The 16,722-nt window shown below is 35.1% G+C and overlaps 1 protein-coding gene across 1 annotated transcript in view; it reads left to right on the top strand.

Annotated features, from left to right (window-relative positions):
- The window catches only part of LOC140153631 (mitogen-activated protein kinase kinase kinase 10-like), a 173,390-nt gene that overhangs the window by 124,132 nt on the left and 32,536 nt on the right, over positions 1-16,722 (top strand).

Raw genomic sequence — 16,722 nt, 5'->3', positions numbered from 1 at the left:
CAACATCAACTTTTGAAATAAAGGTAGATAGATAAGATCGTGTGCTGTTATTAGTATTAATGAAGTAGCTATCTGCTGCTGATTGTGTTGTTGTTGAAGTAGCCATCTATTTCTGATATTGGTATTAATGAAGTAGCTATCTACTACTGATAGTGGTGTTGTTGAAGTAGCTATCTACTACTGATATTGGTATTGATGAAGTAGCAATCTACTGCTGATATTGGTATTGTTGAAGTAGCTATCTACTGCTGATTTTGGTATTGATGAAGTAGTCATCTACTTCTGATATTGGTGTTGTTGAAGTAGCTATCTACTACTGATAGTGGTGTTGTTGAAGTAGCTATCTACTGCTGATTTTGGTATTGATGAAGTAGTCATCTACTTCTGATATTGGTGTTGTTGAAGTAGCTATCTACTACTGATAGTGGTGTTGTTGAAGTAGCTATCTACTACTGATATTGGTATTGATGAAGTAGCAATCTACTGCTGATATTGGTATTGTTGAAGTAGCTATCTGCTGCTGATTGTGTTGTTGTTGAAGTAGCCATCTATTTCTGATATTGGTATTAATGAAGTAGCTATCTACTACTGATAGTGGTGTTGTTGAAGTAGCTATCTACTACTGATATTGGTATTGATGAAGTAGCAATCTACTGCTGATATTGGTATTGTTGAAGTAGCTATCTACTGCTGATTTTGGTATTGATGAAGTAGTCATCTACTTCTGATATTGGTGTTGTTGAAGTAGCTATCTACTACTGATATTGTTGTTGTTGAAGTAGCTATTTACAGTTGATAGTATTGACAAAGTAGATATCTTCTACTGATACTGGTATTGATGAAGTAGCCATCTACTGCTGATAGAGGTATTGATGAAGTAGCCATCTACTACTGATAGAGGTATTGATGAAGTAGCCATCTACTACTGATAGAGGTATTGATGAAGTAGCCATCTACTGCTGATATTGGTATTGATATAGTATACAAATATATACTGCCATGAGAGGTTCTGGTTAAAACTATGGGCCCGAGGTGGGATCAATAGTACTATTTAATTGATCTCAACGAGGGACCATAGTTTTAACCAGAACTTTGAATAAAGGCAGTATATATTTGTTTTATATACTTCATTAATATGTTCTTTGTTCATTGATTGGTTAAAAGAAAATTATTTGACGTTTTGACTCTCCAGCTTCTATCCTGAGTGAACAGCACGACCAATTTAAGCACAACCTATATAAAAAAAAAAAAAAAAATCGAATAGGCTAAAATTGGGCTAACCAATTACAGCAGCGCGACATCACGCTATGGCAGTTTCAGCGTGCGTGAACTGTTCCGTCGCATCGAATCGCGCGCATTACGGAAGGCATGGTCAAAAGTACTATTTACGGCTTGGAGGTACTATTTACGGCTCATCCGGGACATTGAAAATACTATTTACGGATAGGAGTACTGATGGTAAAACTATTTTTGGTCATGTGATCCACTTTTAACCAATCAATGAACAAGAATATATTAATGAAGTATATAATAACTGTTATTATTATTATGAAGTAGCTATCTACAACTGATATTGGTGTTGTTGGAAGTAGCTATCTACTACTGATATTTGTGTTGATGAAGTAGCTATCTACTACTGATATCGGTATTGATGAAGTAGCATCTACTGCTGATATTCATTTTAATGAAGTAGCCATCTACTACTAATATTGGTACAGATGAAGTAGCATCTACTGCTGATATTCATTTGAATGAAGTAGCCATCTAGAAATTCATTACTGGCATATCTGTTAAGAAGCAATCTAATTTATCAGGAATAGTGAAATATGATAGGTGTAGGACTGTAGGTGTTTGTCATAAACAATACTGAATAGGTATGAAAAAATATGGAAAAGAGACCCAATTGTGTGATAGTAAAGCGATTTTGAGAGATTACTTATTTGCCTTAGGTAATTACAGTTATGTTTATGCGAACTTACATGTTTGTTATTGAAACCCAGTATGTGTATAATAGCAGAGGGGAATTGCTTTAGTTGCAGTAAACACTTGTGTTGGACCATGGTTTGTGAAGTATAGTTTGTCGAAATCGATCTAAAGGGAAAATATGTCCAATAAAAGGACTAGCATGTTGTGTTCAAGGTGGCTCATAGCACGAGTAGTATAAGATGTTATGATACCTTATAATACACCCGGACTATTCTATATATTTCATCTAGTTACAAGAATGTTATCGGCAAGTAAAATGCTATTGGCTAGCTGACAGTGTTGCAATAGATAGCGCTAGTTCCTCTGTAGCTGTGTGTGTTGTTGTCTTCTTGACTCTGATTGCATTCATAACAAGGCTATAGCGATATTCATAATGTGGCGATGGTAGTTTATAAATAACCTCCCACGTGTAAAGATGCACAGGTAATAGCTGGGGTCTTACGGTTAGCTTTAATTTAGATTAGATTTTATGTGAGCACTGTTGTTAGGGAAGATGATAAATATATATTGCTTCATTTCAGATTTATGTCACTGTATAGTTTGGATTAGCTATAGGGTTAGGGCAAGGATTATGGGTATGTTCAAGGGTGGATGATTTAAATCAAATTGGTTCCAATTTGATTTTTATTACTGATTTAAATTTCTAAAACTATTTTATAAAATCACAGAAAGTTGTGTAACTGTTCAACAACACTCACATGTTTGTCCAAATAATTTCTGAGTAACCATACTCCGTCATCAGCAGTCTGATACTGGTGAATGACTGCATGTATGACCTTTACATCTTGACAGTGTCCTCTTATGTCCTTTTAAGGTGTTTCTAGAAGATATTTTATAGAAGACCAAAAGGTTGGCATAATTTGACTGTTACTGAGAGTAATTCTGTAGAGCCATTTGCCTTTCAAGCAGTCAATTAACTTTTCTTGTTGACCTAAAATCCTTTTTGAAATGAAGGTGGATTACTCATAATTATAGAATAGAAAAGCAAATGATAAGAGATGGAAATGACTCCAGTAGCATAAAAAGCATAATGGCAAGAAAATGTAGATTCTCGACACACACATAAATTTTAAAAATATAATTCTCAGATTTCAAAGTTGTTTTCCCTAAAAGATCAAAATAGTTATTGACATACAACTAACTGTGTAGCGACAACTTCTATTATATGTATATAAGAATTTCCGTAGAATTGTGAAATTTATTCAAGATTTCCTCAAGTATTTTTACCCATAATGTGCATTTAACATTTGCCTGCAGAGCCGTGCTAAGTGGCGGTGATACGATCTGACACGGCATGAAAGTGAGCCATTATTACTATAGTGTGACCGGGGATATGGCATATGTGCCATACGGATACCTGCATAATATTCTGCCAATCATGCGTTTTCTTCTGTGGGTATATATATCCAATAGGTTATGTAGTTCCCCATGCATAATGATGAGAGTACTATCACTTGCCTAACATTATAGCACAGCAAGGCACTACTTTTATGTTATTGACAGAATCAGGCCTGATTTCCACAGTCAAGAGGAGATTCACATGATCACATTAGACTGTGACCAAAACTTGAACAGGTGTTTTTCTAGGAATAGAAGTACAGAGTAGTTAAACATTGAAAGTTTAGTCTCGTGATAAGTCTAAACTTAAATAGCTTTGATTATCTGTATAATGTTTGCTTCACGTTGTATTTGCCATTTTGACTTCTCATCATACTGTGATATTTTTCATAGCATTAATTTGAATGGATTACATATATTATTAGCGTTAAAGTTTGCTTTAAGTCTATTGTTAGATACTCATCAATATTGAGGTTATAGTTGGCATCCAGTCAGTCTTAGATGTAGTTCTGGCAGGTTAATGTGTTGTCAACCTGTACACAATAGCTGCTGTATTTAAAAAAGATTTCTTTAGTATCTTTACCAAGAATACATAAGTAGGGGATTCAAATCAGCTCAAGTTCCATGAATTTCGTACTTAAGTTTTACTGATCAAAGAAAGAAACATGGCATTACAAACCTTTACTAGTAGGAGATTTGACTCATTGGTACATAGATCGGTGAACAAATTGCTCATGGCAGCTATTGCGCATGTGCCTTGTTTAAAACATCAGATTAATACAGAATGTAGTTGCTTATCATCAGGTGAGGGGCATATACTGCAGCCAAGTTGACTGGCTGTCTCATGCATTATGTATTGTAATGAGTCCTATCTTGGATATGTACAGGTGGTTGTTATTCAATACACTTCTATCACTATGGACCACAATGGCCTCATCCCAATGGCATAGTTCAATAACCTCAATTAAACAATCATAGTGCAAAATTTGACCTCAAGTTGCAGTGTATGAGTTTTTGTACCCAAATTTTCTAAAGTCATTCAATGAATGTACAAATGTATTGGGGTTAAGAACTGTGCCCTGATAGATGAACATGTTGTGGATCCTAGTGTATATTGCAATTTATACATTTTAGATGTAGCTATCTAGAGTCATTGAAGTCCTGTTAAGTATGTGTGTTTCAAATGGGAGCTCGCAAGTTTCTTTGAACCAAACCTCAGATCTTGATGTAAACTGAAAGGGTTGTACTGGTCAAATGAGCTCCAGATTTATTGGGCATATCAGTTTACACATAAAACATTGGTTACAATGTAACTTACACTCAAGATTGTCCAGATTGTCCACCTAATTGGGAAAGCCACAACCTGTACAAACCACAATCTGTAATATATCTTGCGCCCAGACCTGAAGTTTCCAACTTTTTAACAGATTTCAGCATTTTTGTTGCTCAAATTTACATTTGTTCTTTTATTTTCAGCCCAATTTGAGCTATTTTACCCCAATTTCATGCTGTTTTTCAGCTTCTTTTAAACATTTTCAGTTTTTAAGGTCAATTCAGGTTTGTGTACCATCTTCCAGTATTTTACAGTATTACCAATATTTGTGTATAAATAGGTCAGTTAATAAGGGTTTTGCAAGTCCAAGAGAAAGTCTGTTGTATATCCTCTCACCAATGAATATCTGCTCGATACCTGTCACTCTTTATGAAGTAGCTATCCACTACTGATATTGGTATTGATGAAGTAGCTATCTACCACTGATATCGGTATTGATGAAGTAGCTATCTACTACTGATATTGGTATGGATGAAGTAGCTATCTACTACTGATATTGGTATGGATGAATTAGCTATCTACTACTGATATTGGCATGGATGAAGTAGCTATCTACTACTGATATTGGTATTGATGAAGTAGCATCTACTACTGATATTGGTATTGATGAAGTAGCATCTACTACTGATATTGGTATGGATGAATTAGCTATCTACTACTGATATTGGTATGGATAAAGTAGCTATCTACTACTGATATTGGTATTGATGAAGTAGCATCTACTACTGATATTGGTATTGATGAAGTAGTTATCTACTACTGATATTGGTATGGATGAAGTAGCTATCTACTACGGATATTGGTATTGATGAAGTAGCTATCTACTGCTGATATTGGTATTGATGAAGTAGCTTGGTATTGATGAAGTAGCTATCTACTTCTGATATTGGTATTGATGAAGTAGCCATCTACTACTGATATTGGTATTGATGAAGTAGCCATCTACTACTGATATTGGTATTGATGAAGTAGCTATTTACTTCTGATATTGGTATTGATGAAGTAGCTATCTACTTCTGATATTGGTAATGATGAAGTAGCTATCTACTACTGATATTGGTATTGATGAAGTAAGTATCTACTTCTGATATTGGTATTGATGAAGTAGCTATCTACTACTGATATTGGTAATGATGAAGTAGCTATCTACTACTGATATTGGTATTGAAGTAACTATCTACTTCTGATATTGGTATTGATGAAGTAACTATCTACTACTGATATTGGTATTGATGAAGTAGCCATCTACTACTGATATTGGTATTGATGAAGTAGCTATCTACTTCTGATATTGGTATTGATAAAGTAGCTATCTACTTCTGATATTGGTACTGATGAAGTAGCTATCTACTACTGATATTGGTATTGATGAAGTAGCCATCTACTACTGATATTGGTATTGATGAAGTAGCTATCTACTTCTGATATTGGTATTGATAAAGTAGCTATCTACTTCTGATATTGGTACTGATGAAGTAGCTATCTACTACGGATACTGGTATTGATGAAGTAGCTATCTGCTACTGATATTGGTATTGATGAAGTAGCTACCTACTACTGATATTGGTATTGATGAAGTAGCTGTCTACTACTGATATTGGTATTGATGAAGTAGGCTCTATAACTACTGATATTGGTATTGATAAAGTAGCTATCTACTTCTGATATTGGTATTGATGAAGTAGCTATCTACTACTGATATTGGTATTGATGAAGTAGCTATCTGCTACTGATATTGGTATTGATGAAGTAACTATCTACTACTGATATTGGTATTGTTGAAGTAGCTATCTACTACTGATATTGGTATTGATGAACTAGCTATCTACTACTGATATTGGTATTGATGAAGTAGCTATCTACTACTGATATTGGTATTGTTGAAGTAGCTATCTACTACTGATATTGGTATTGATGAAGTAGCTATCTACTACTGATATTGGTATTGATGAAGTAGCTATCTACTACTGATATTGGTATTGATGAAGTAGCTATCTACTACTGATATTGGTATTGTTGAAGTAGCTATCTACTACTGATATTGGTATTGATGAAGTAGCTATCTACTACTGATATTGGTATTGATGAAGTAGCTATCTACTACTGATATTGGTATTGATGAAGTAGCTACCTACTACTGATATTGGTATGGATGAAGTAGCTATCTACTACTGATATTGGTATTGATGAAGTAGCTATCTACTACTGATATTGGTATTGATGAAGTAGTTATCTACTACTGATATTGGTATGGATGAAGTAGCTATCTACTTCTGATATTGGTATTGATGAAGTAGCTATCTACTACTGATATTGGTATTGATGAAGTAGCTATCTGCTACTGATATTGGTATTGATGAAGTAGCTATCTACTATTGATATTGGTATTGATGAAGTAGCTATCTACTTCTGATATTGGTATTGATGAAGTAGCATCTACTACTGATATTGGTATTGATAAAGTAGCTATCTACTTCTGATATTGGTATTAGATGAAGTAACTATCTACTTCTGATATTGGTATTGATGAAGTAGCTACCTACTACTGATATTGGTATTGATAAAGTAGCTATCTACTTCTGATATTGGTATTGATAAAGTAGCTATCTACTTCTGATATTGGTATTGATGAAGTAGCTACCTACTACTGATATTGGTATGGATGAAGTAGCTATCTACTACTGATATTGGTATTGATGAAGTAGCTATCTACTACTGATATTGGTATTGATGAAGTAGTTATCTACTACTGATATTGGTATGGATCAAGTAGCTATCTACTTCTGATATTGGTATTGATGAAGTAGCTATCTACTACTGATATTGGTATTGATGAAGTAGCTATCTGCTACTGATATTGGTATTGATGAAGTAGCTATCTACTATTGATATTGGTATTGATGAAGTAGCTATCTACTTCTGATATTGGTATTGATGAAGTAGCATCTACTACTGATATTGGTATTGATAAAGTAGCTATCTACTTCTGATATTGGTATTGATGAAGTAACTATCTACTACTGATATTGGTATTGATGAAGTAACTATCTGCTACTGATATTGGTATTGATGAAGTAGCTATCTACTATTGATATTGGTATTGATGAAGTAGCTATCTACTTCTGATATTGGTATGGATGAAGTAGCTATCTATTACTGATATTGGTATTGATGAAGTAGCTATCTACTACTGATATTGGTATTGATAAAGTAGCTATCTACTTCTGATATTGGTATTGATGAAGTAACTATCTACTACTGATATTGGTATTGATGAAGTAACTATCTGCTACTGATATTGGTATTGATGAAGTAGCTATCTACTATTGATATTGGTATTGATGAAGTAGCTATCTACTTCTGATATTGGTATGGATGAAGTAGCTATCTACTACTGATATTGGTATTGATGAAGTAGCTATCTACTACTGATATTGGTATTGATGAAGTAGCTATCTACTACTGATATTGGTATTGATGAAGTAGCTATCTACTACTGATATTGGTATTGATGAAGTAACATCTACTGCCGATATATGTATTGTACGTATTACCAATATTTGTGAATAAATAGGGCAGTTAATACAGGTTCTGCCTGCCCAAGAGAAAGTCTGTTGTATATCCTCCCAACATCTGCTCGATACCTGTCACTCTTTTGTAAGTATCATGAATTAAATATATACCCATGATTCTATCATACATTCAATATTTATAATGAAGTGTTTCTTATGGCAGCTATCAATAACAACATATAAGTGCACTTTGTATAATATTTGGAATACACATAGTGTTAGGGGCATGTCACACATTCCCAGAGTAAGTTTGGATCGATTTGAAAAACATGTCGCTGATCCCCAACCCTCGTTTTGCCACTTGAAATCATTATTATACACCGTCTCCAATCATCTGTGAGTATATGTGGAAGTAGTGGGTAGATAATATGGATGTTGATGAAATGTATTTTCTGGAGAGCTTCCAAAATTGGATTTACTTTATTTTTTCTTGTAATGGATTGACAGAAAATATCGGTAACTCGGCTTGAAATGTGTCAAATTCTTGACGTTTATTAGGCAATTGGATGTGAGTGGGCAGGTAAATTGCATTATGGGATACATAATGATTAAACGATGCAGTATGTTAATAATAATAACACATAATAATTGGGAAAGGGATGGTAATGTAGCGCTTGAAGTTAGAATGAAATTTGTGACGAACTGGAGGATAATTTGAATATTTTTTTTTACTTATTTATATCAGTTTTTCAGAAGCAACCATATTTGATTCCCAGATGTCAATTTGATTGATTTTGATTAGAAAATCATGTCAAAGAGTGCATAGTAATGTTAATACTGCCATATTTATGGAGCCATATCTAGGTGTTAAATTGCTTTTTAATAAAAATTTATTCATTGAGCAGACAGGTGGATTCACCAGTGTATTTTGGATGAGAGCCAGTGTTTCTTGTCTCCTGGAAAAATGTACTTGTAAATTTTAAGTGAAACAAGTTCCATTAGTTGTTAAAAAAACTACTGCAAGGTTTATGGATGGGAAAGGAAAGAAAAGCAGTCAGAAGTAAGCCAATCTCGCCCTGAACCTCTTAAATGTTTATTTGTTAGATAGTGTTATTTGGATGGCCTATTTAATTTTCTCCCTGTTGAATGCCAACATGAAGATTACAAAACAAATGTTGTGTCAAAAGACACGCTCCTTTTCCTCGTAAAGTTTGCACAGAAAAGGAGGCGTGTCGCACATCAATCCGTGATTACATTTAAGTTGACACAAAGATGTTGAAGCCCAGAGGCCGTCAGAAGCCTCCGCTCAAGAAAATAGAGAAGCATCAAATGTCAACAACACTCAATTGCCCCAGTTGCATGGGAAATGCATCTTGAAATTTTCAAGTCACTGTTCATCTGGATATGAAATATATGCACAGTTTGTTTTCAAAATTTGGTAGCGATGCAACTTAAGCTTTCTGCGAAAGCAACACGGTGCTTATTAATTTGTTGCTACTGAATACTGAGGTGTAAGGTAAGGCGATGAAAAAAATAAAACCCTGTTCTATAGGTCCGACCGAACCCCGATTAACAAAAATAATAAATTGGGAAACAAATTTTTCATGTATAAATGAATGCCACGGACCCATATGTTGAAAATTTCAGAAACAATTTTTTTTTGTGTTTCCCCAAATTGCATATTATTTACAGAATTTGGTGATTTTTGGGAAAGAAAAAATGGGCCCAACCGACAAGACCCTACTTGAAAGATTCGTCCGCCTGTAGAATTTTGTCACCTAAATGACAAAACACCACCTGTATGTTAGGTTTCAATACAATGACACTGTGCTCATTTGACATTGTCATCATCTCCTATCCGATTCGAGTTGAGTATTTTCACATTATTCAAAGCCCGCTGAGAGATGCTTATGTTCCAGGCAAAATACTGTGAAAAGTACTCTATAAAAGAAACGAGAGAACAGTGAAGAAGGCCTTGTTAAGGGTCAGCCCATTATTAAATTGTTTCTGTGAACAGACACTATCTGTTGTACAATGCTTGGGGACAAATCTGTTCTTCTTTCATACCAGTAGGGAAAACTGAAGATTCTGCATTGTGAGGTCTTTTTACAGTTGTCCTTATTTCCCTATGGCACTGTGTCTGTGAATGTATACTGCGCCAAAAAAATATCCTTGCACTTGGAAGAAAGATCCTAATTTTAAAACTAAAGCATATTTGGGTAAATTTATTTGTTTAATAGATGCACTATCTTATCTGGCCCATTATGACACCACATTGAATCAAATTTGACTTTAAGAAGCAAAGTTACAAGCATTTGATTAGACGAAGGTCCCGGTTTGTAAGTGACAAACTGTCCTATTCAAAACCCCACGGTGTAGACATCTGGTTTGAGAGTGGTGAAATGCTAATTTATGCGTGCCTTTATTTAAAAGAAAAGGAACAAAAGAAAACTGAAACAAAAGAACTGACAAATAAAATGAAAGTTATGAAAAGTACAGAGCAGTAAAAACTGAAATAAAAACTGCTTTAAATAAAGCTTCATTGAAGAAACTGTGTTGTCTCTTTGTTGCGCTTGTTGGAATTTTTTTGCGCCTTGTATAGGCCAGTTTGTCACTTTTAAAACTGGACCTTCATCTATTCAATTGCTTGTAACTTTACTTCTTGAGGTCACATTGGATTAAATGTGGTGTCATAATGTGCAGAATTAGATGATTAGATTGTACATCTATTAAAAAATCAAATGGAATTGTGATTATTTTTCCAAGTGTAAGGATACTTTTTTGGCGCAGTATATAAGGTTGTATTTGAGCCATGTTACAGGGCATGTAGTATGGCAGAGAGGAACTGCATATTGGTCGTGTTGAAGGCCTCTATCAGTGCTCTATTTTAACACCTAAGGGATGTCCACCTGATAGAGATACAATTTTCCACTCTAGTACTTTTACTTGCCCTACGGCATTTTAATATCTCCTTGCCTAAACAAGCTTGATTATATTGGATCAGATTACACACCTTAGCATTGCAAATTTTGTAACCTTAAATAAAAGTCGAGAAGATTTAGTTAGTTTTTGCATTAATTAAGGTTGGTCTGAACCCTGGAATTATGGAAACTTTCGGGCCTCATAACTTCTAAATTGTTGGTCTAAAGTATATAAAAGTATACATATTTAGAATGGCAAAGATTTGATAAGTTCATCTGTGAGGTCAAATTTGGGCCAAAATGCCATTTTGGCCCATATTCCCCAAAAATAACGGTTTTGGCCCACTTCTTTTTGTGCATCGTAACAAAAAAATTCTTGGGCCAAATTTTTTTAATTAATTTTTAAAAACTAGAAACAAATATCTATGGACCTTTATTTCATTTTTTTAAATTTCGACCAACTTTGCCAAAAATATTGCACCAAAAATGGTAAAAAAATGTTGATTTGTCAAAAAAATCATAAAAAAGCCTGATTTTGGCCCAAATTTCAAATATTTTTGGTGAAATTGGTCAAAATTCAAAAAAATGAAAAAACGGGTTCAGATCAACCTTAACATGCGCACAGGATGAAAAGGGAAGGAAAAGGGAAGAGAAGAGGAAGCAAGATGAGGAGAAAAGTAGGAGGAAAAGAAAAGAGGAGGATGCAATAAATTTACATGTCACTCACCTGGAGCATCCATCCGCTGCAGCAATGAGGCTGGCAACACCCCTGTTTTCAGTTGCATAACTAATTCAACTTCTCTTTTATTATGTGGACTTAAAAGTTAAGGTACTAATTTTTGTAGTATTTTTATCACTTCTGGATGCTACATTGCTATACATCTGGCATGTCAACATGTTAGTAATATAGTATACAGCAGCCCTCGAATTAAGGATCTGAAGGGGCACGGCAACTTTTTTAGGGCAAGTTGATAATTGCCGTGGATTTTCACTGAAAAGGCAAGGCAGCACGGCAATTTGTAATATTTCAAAAGGGCATCAAGGCAACTGTTGAAAATTTGAGAAGGGCACCAAGGCAATTTTTCAAAAGCGAATAGATGCATTACCGTCAGCTGAATTCGACACCAAAGTAAAATTTGACTCTCAACTTTACACTAAAACTAACCTGATTGCTTAAAAAACCTGCTTTATAATAAAAAGCAATCAAAAATCAACAGTTTAATTTTACGATCCCTAGTTCTGACTCGAAACAGCGATGAAACAGCTGTAACTTTGGTAATAATATTGATAAAATTCGCCGGGATAAAAACTATTTCGTGCAAAACATATCTAGAGATGGGCTCACATGTACATGATAAGGCGATACCGGAAGGGTATCGCCATCGGTTTGCAATGGGAAGTCAATGTTTGATAATCGAGAGAACAATTGATTTGCCCAGCGCTCAGATTTTGTTCATGACACGAGGTCGAGGAAGCTTTAGTTACTAACAGCGTTTCTGATTGGTCGATAATACGTTGAAGGTATTTCTCTGACCAATCGAGTAAATGAATAGCTACCAGATAATGTATAAAAGCCGATGTGATTGGCTGAATATGTAAGCTTACGTAGGGGTAATGAATATTAATTCACAACAAACTATTGTGTATACTGTGATTGATAGCTGGGTTACGGTGCTCAAAATAGCGATCGTGTTCAAGATTTTCGATTTAATTTTCCACAATTTTGCGGGGATTTAACCAGTAGGCCTACTTGTTAATGATTTTATAATGAAGGGGCAGGCTGGCCGGCTAGGGCACCCACGGCAACTTCATTTAGGGGCACGGCAAGTGACTGCCGTCGGTGAAGGACATATTTTGAGGGCATTACGGCAATGGGGGTGGGCACCCACGGCAATATGCCGTCGGTGCCGTGGGTTAATTCGAGGGCTGGTATACAGGTTTCTTGAATAAGTTCATCAGGACTGTTCCAGTAAACTATATATTCCAGATTGTAACACACTTATGCAGGTTGTCGGAAAAGAAAGTGATAGGTACACCAGATGGATAAAGGAAGCCATCGCCATCGCAAAGTAAGGCACCGCAATGAACCAAGATGAGGGCCAATATAATCTGAGTCATATTTTTGATGACCTGTTGGTGGAGAAATCGTCTACATAGTTACCAAGCAGCGATCAACAATGCAGCTGCTATTAAACAATCATTTATCACATAAACAGTAGCACTGACAAAGGTAATGGTTAGTTATCGAAACGTCAGCAAGAAGTGTGTCACAATCTGGACTAGTATATGAAAAGTTTTGTTGATAGAGAAAAGTGTATAGTTGACAAATTGTCAACATACCTGTCAACAATAGGGCTACAGATCCTGTTCTGGAAAGTGAAATTTTACCAAAACAGGGTTGACTTTTAGGTTACCTTTGCACAGTAAACTTAGGGAATAATGTATGATGAGTTTAAGTATTGTTTGGGAGTTGCATTTTGTTACTGAGACTATAATTGTGGTATTTGACGGTATTATATTTTTCACATAATAGACTCATCAATTGATGGGATTGAAGTAAAAATACACCACAAACGTGATTATTATTATTATTATTTTCGACCGCACACATGCCTGGCAGGGTCATCGTTCTTTGGTAAATAAAAGAATTTGTTTGTTAACTGAGGCTACACATGAGTGGGCAAATTTATATGCTTCATTTTAGGGGTGAGAAATTGGAAGATTGTTACATGTTCACACCTAGACAAGGTGTAAACAATTTTACATAATTTTTGATCAAGTTAATTTGTGCTAATAAGTGTAAACAGGTAGATTCGTAAATCGTAATCAATCATAATCTAAAAAATTGTAATTCCAATGATTATGGGTTATGAAATTTAAGTTGAATAAATCAGTTGGAAAATATGACATTTCACTTACGTAAATAAACATGTCATTGAATACACAACCTAACAAGATAGACCAGTGGCTGTAAACAAACAAAATTGACTTTCCTATACATGCAAATTCAGAATCAAGTTGAGTGGAAACACCCACTACACAAAGCAATTTATGCTAATTTGCGTACGTAATTCAAAACACAATATAATTTAATAACATATTTGCCTAACGTAAACGTGGTATGTGTTATGAAGGAAATCCCAAGTGCGAGCTGTTAGATGACTTGAGATGGAACATCAGATTTGTAAAGCTATGCACGCAGTCATCTTCTCAAAAGAAGCTCTCAAAAGTTTATAGAATTTATTATTTTATATATTCAGTGGCGGTGCTTCTTGGTGGCGGGAGCAAGGGAAAATAGTTTTCTTTCCCCAGTTTCCCGCCCCCACACTTTTGAGGCAACCCCAAAAAAAAATTACGTAAATTTCCACTTTTTGCGGCAATTTTGTGCAAAATTGGTTGGTTGCGCCCCCCAAAATCTTTGCCCCCTAAAGCCCCTCCCCCACCCCCCGAAAAAAATTCCTAGTGCCGCCACTGTATATATTTACATTTAGGAGTATTTATCAAAGTCAGCTAAAATACTTGGCCTCACTGAGGCTTTAACTAATTACCCTGGTTTATCCCATCCTTTATTGATGAGAGTAATTAATCTTACTTTGCACTCATGCCCGTCAGTCAATAATGACTGACCTTTCTAGTTAACAACAAGTTGGTACCGTGAAGATTTAGAGATGATCATCATTCTGCAGTAATCAGGCTATGCCATTTAAAATACGCACTACCCCTGTGGAAGATTTTGGAAATATCTTCCACAGGGGGAGTATGAATTTCAAACGGAATTGACATTAGCAGCTCCATTTGAAACTCACTCTCCCTCAGTGAAAGATTCAGACTGAATCTTTCTCAGAGGGTGTATGAAATTCAAATGGAGCTGCCTATCGTGTTCATTCCATTTGAAATTCATACTCCCCTGTGGCAGATATTTCCAAAATCTTCCACAGGGGTAGTAATGGATTTTAAATGGAATAGCCTATTGCTGTGGACTTCATTTTGCCTCAATCTTGAAAGTGTTTATTATTTTAGTAAGGATTTTAGGCTTGATGAGATTAGAAAATACTGTTAGTGTTGATTTTGAATTTTGAACCCAGATATTATGAATTGGGATAAGTAATGGCAAACCAATATACAGGATGTAACGTGGATCCTAACAAAATGATCTATTGAATCATTAAGACAAAGGACAGGAAATTTACAGTAAAGATCAGGAAGTTGTTGTCTTTCAACCAATTTTTTACAGGCTATACAATATTATTTACTATTTATTGAAGCTTCACCACAGTTGTGTATTTCAAGGAATTCAACAAGTTAGTGGTTGACAGCTAGTCCTGTGTTTGACAGTATCACAGTATTGTGGTTGCCAATGAGACACCTACACAGAGTTCAATGAAGAGGATCCACTTAACCCCTGAGCACTACCTGCCGATCTAACATTGCCTCTGATTGGTCAATTACATGATATCTTCACTTAAATCACCAATCAGAATGCAGCTTTGCAAATAATTCACCCCATTTTATTGGCATGGTGAAATTATTCTAACAATGTTGCTGATTGGGCCAATTGATAATGAAAAGTTCTTTTTGACCAATAGACAGGTAGTTCTCATGGGGTTAAAAGGGAATTTTGATATTGTATGATGAAGGGGATATGCGGTTATCCTTTAGAATAACCCTACCATTTATTCTGCTTACTGGGCATGTGTAGCACTCCACAACATGCTCATCTATCAAGGCACAGTTTTTTAACCTCAATACATTTGCATATTCATTGAATGACCTTTGAAAATTTGAGTACATAAACTCATACTCTGAAATTTGAGGTCAAATTTAATTAAGGTAATTGAACCGTGCCATTGGGATGAGGCCATTGTCGTCCATAGTGTAGGCACTATAAATAAAGACCCGTATTAAAAACCTACAGTGGCATGGTATTCTGAAGGAATTTTGTATCCGCTTTAAATAATAAAAAGGAAATGTTGCATTTTGATACTATCACCAAGAATGTAGGGTACATTACTAGAACAATATCTAAATTGAGAGTAAGCTTAACACCATTCTGTTCGTATCCTTAGTGTGGAACAAGAAAACAAACCCTGTAAGCTATATATCCCTTGCGACAGGACATGTTACAAAGCTGAATGAAGCGTTGCATTTATGTAACCATTTAATTCCTACATAATAGTACAAACAAAGCAAAACATAGACTTGCGAGGGTGGAGGTTACTTTACTGGCGACTATACTGCCAAAATATGAACTTGTTTTATTTTAATTTAAATAGCGATGTTAAATTGAGGTGATATTTGTACAAACTGCCACAAGCATATTTGCTTTGGTTATGTATGATCATGTTCATGATCTTGGCGCTTCCTTCAAATTAGAAACATTTTTTTCTTTGTTTTTGTTTTTCTTATCACCATGGTAACTACAAGCAATCTCAGCATACAATTGGTAAAAGTAAGCATTGACATCACCAATCCCTCGGTGACTGCCTCCGGAACCAATGATCAAAAAAAAAAAAGACAATAATGTATATTTAGGAAAATAACACAGCTTCTTTGACACTTGTGTTATTTTAGTAATTCTGTCTCACATTTTTAGCTTTTATTTGAATCATAGAATCAAGAAAATCTTTAATGT

This window comes from Amphiura filiformis, chromosome 5, assembly GCF_039555335.1.
Source record: "Amphiura filiformis chromosome 5, Afil_fr2py, whole genome shotgun sequence".
Lineage (NCBI taxonomy): Eukaryota > Metazoa > Echinodermata > Ophiuroidea > Amphilepidida > Amphiuridae > Amphiura > Amphiura filiformis.
The sequence above is the reverse complement of the archived record's forward strand: the minus strand, read 5'-3'. Positions and strand labels throughout refer to the sequence as shown.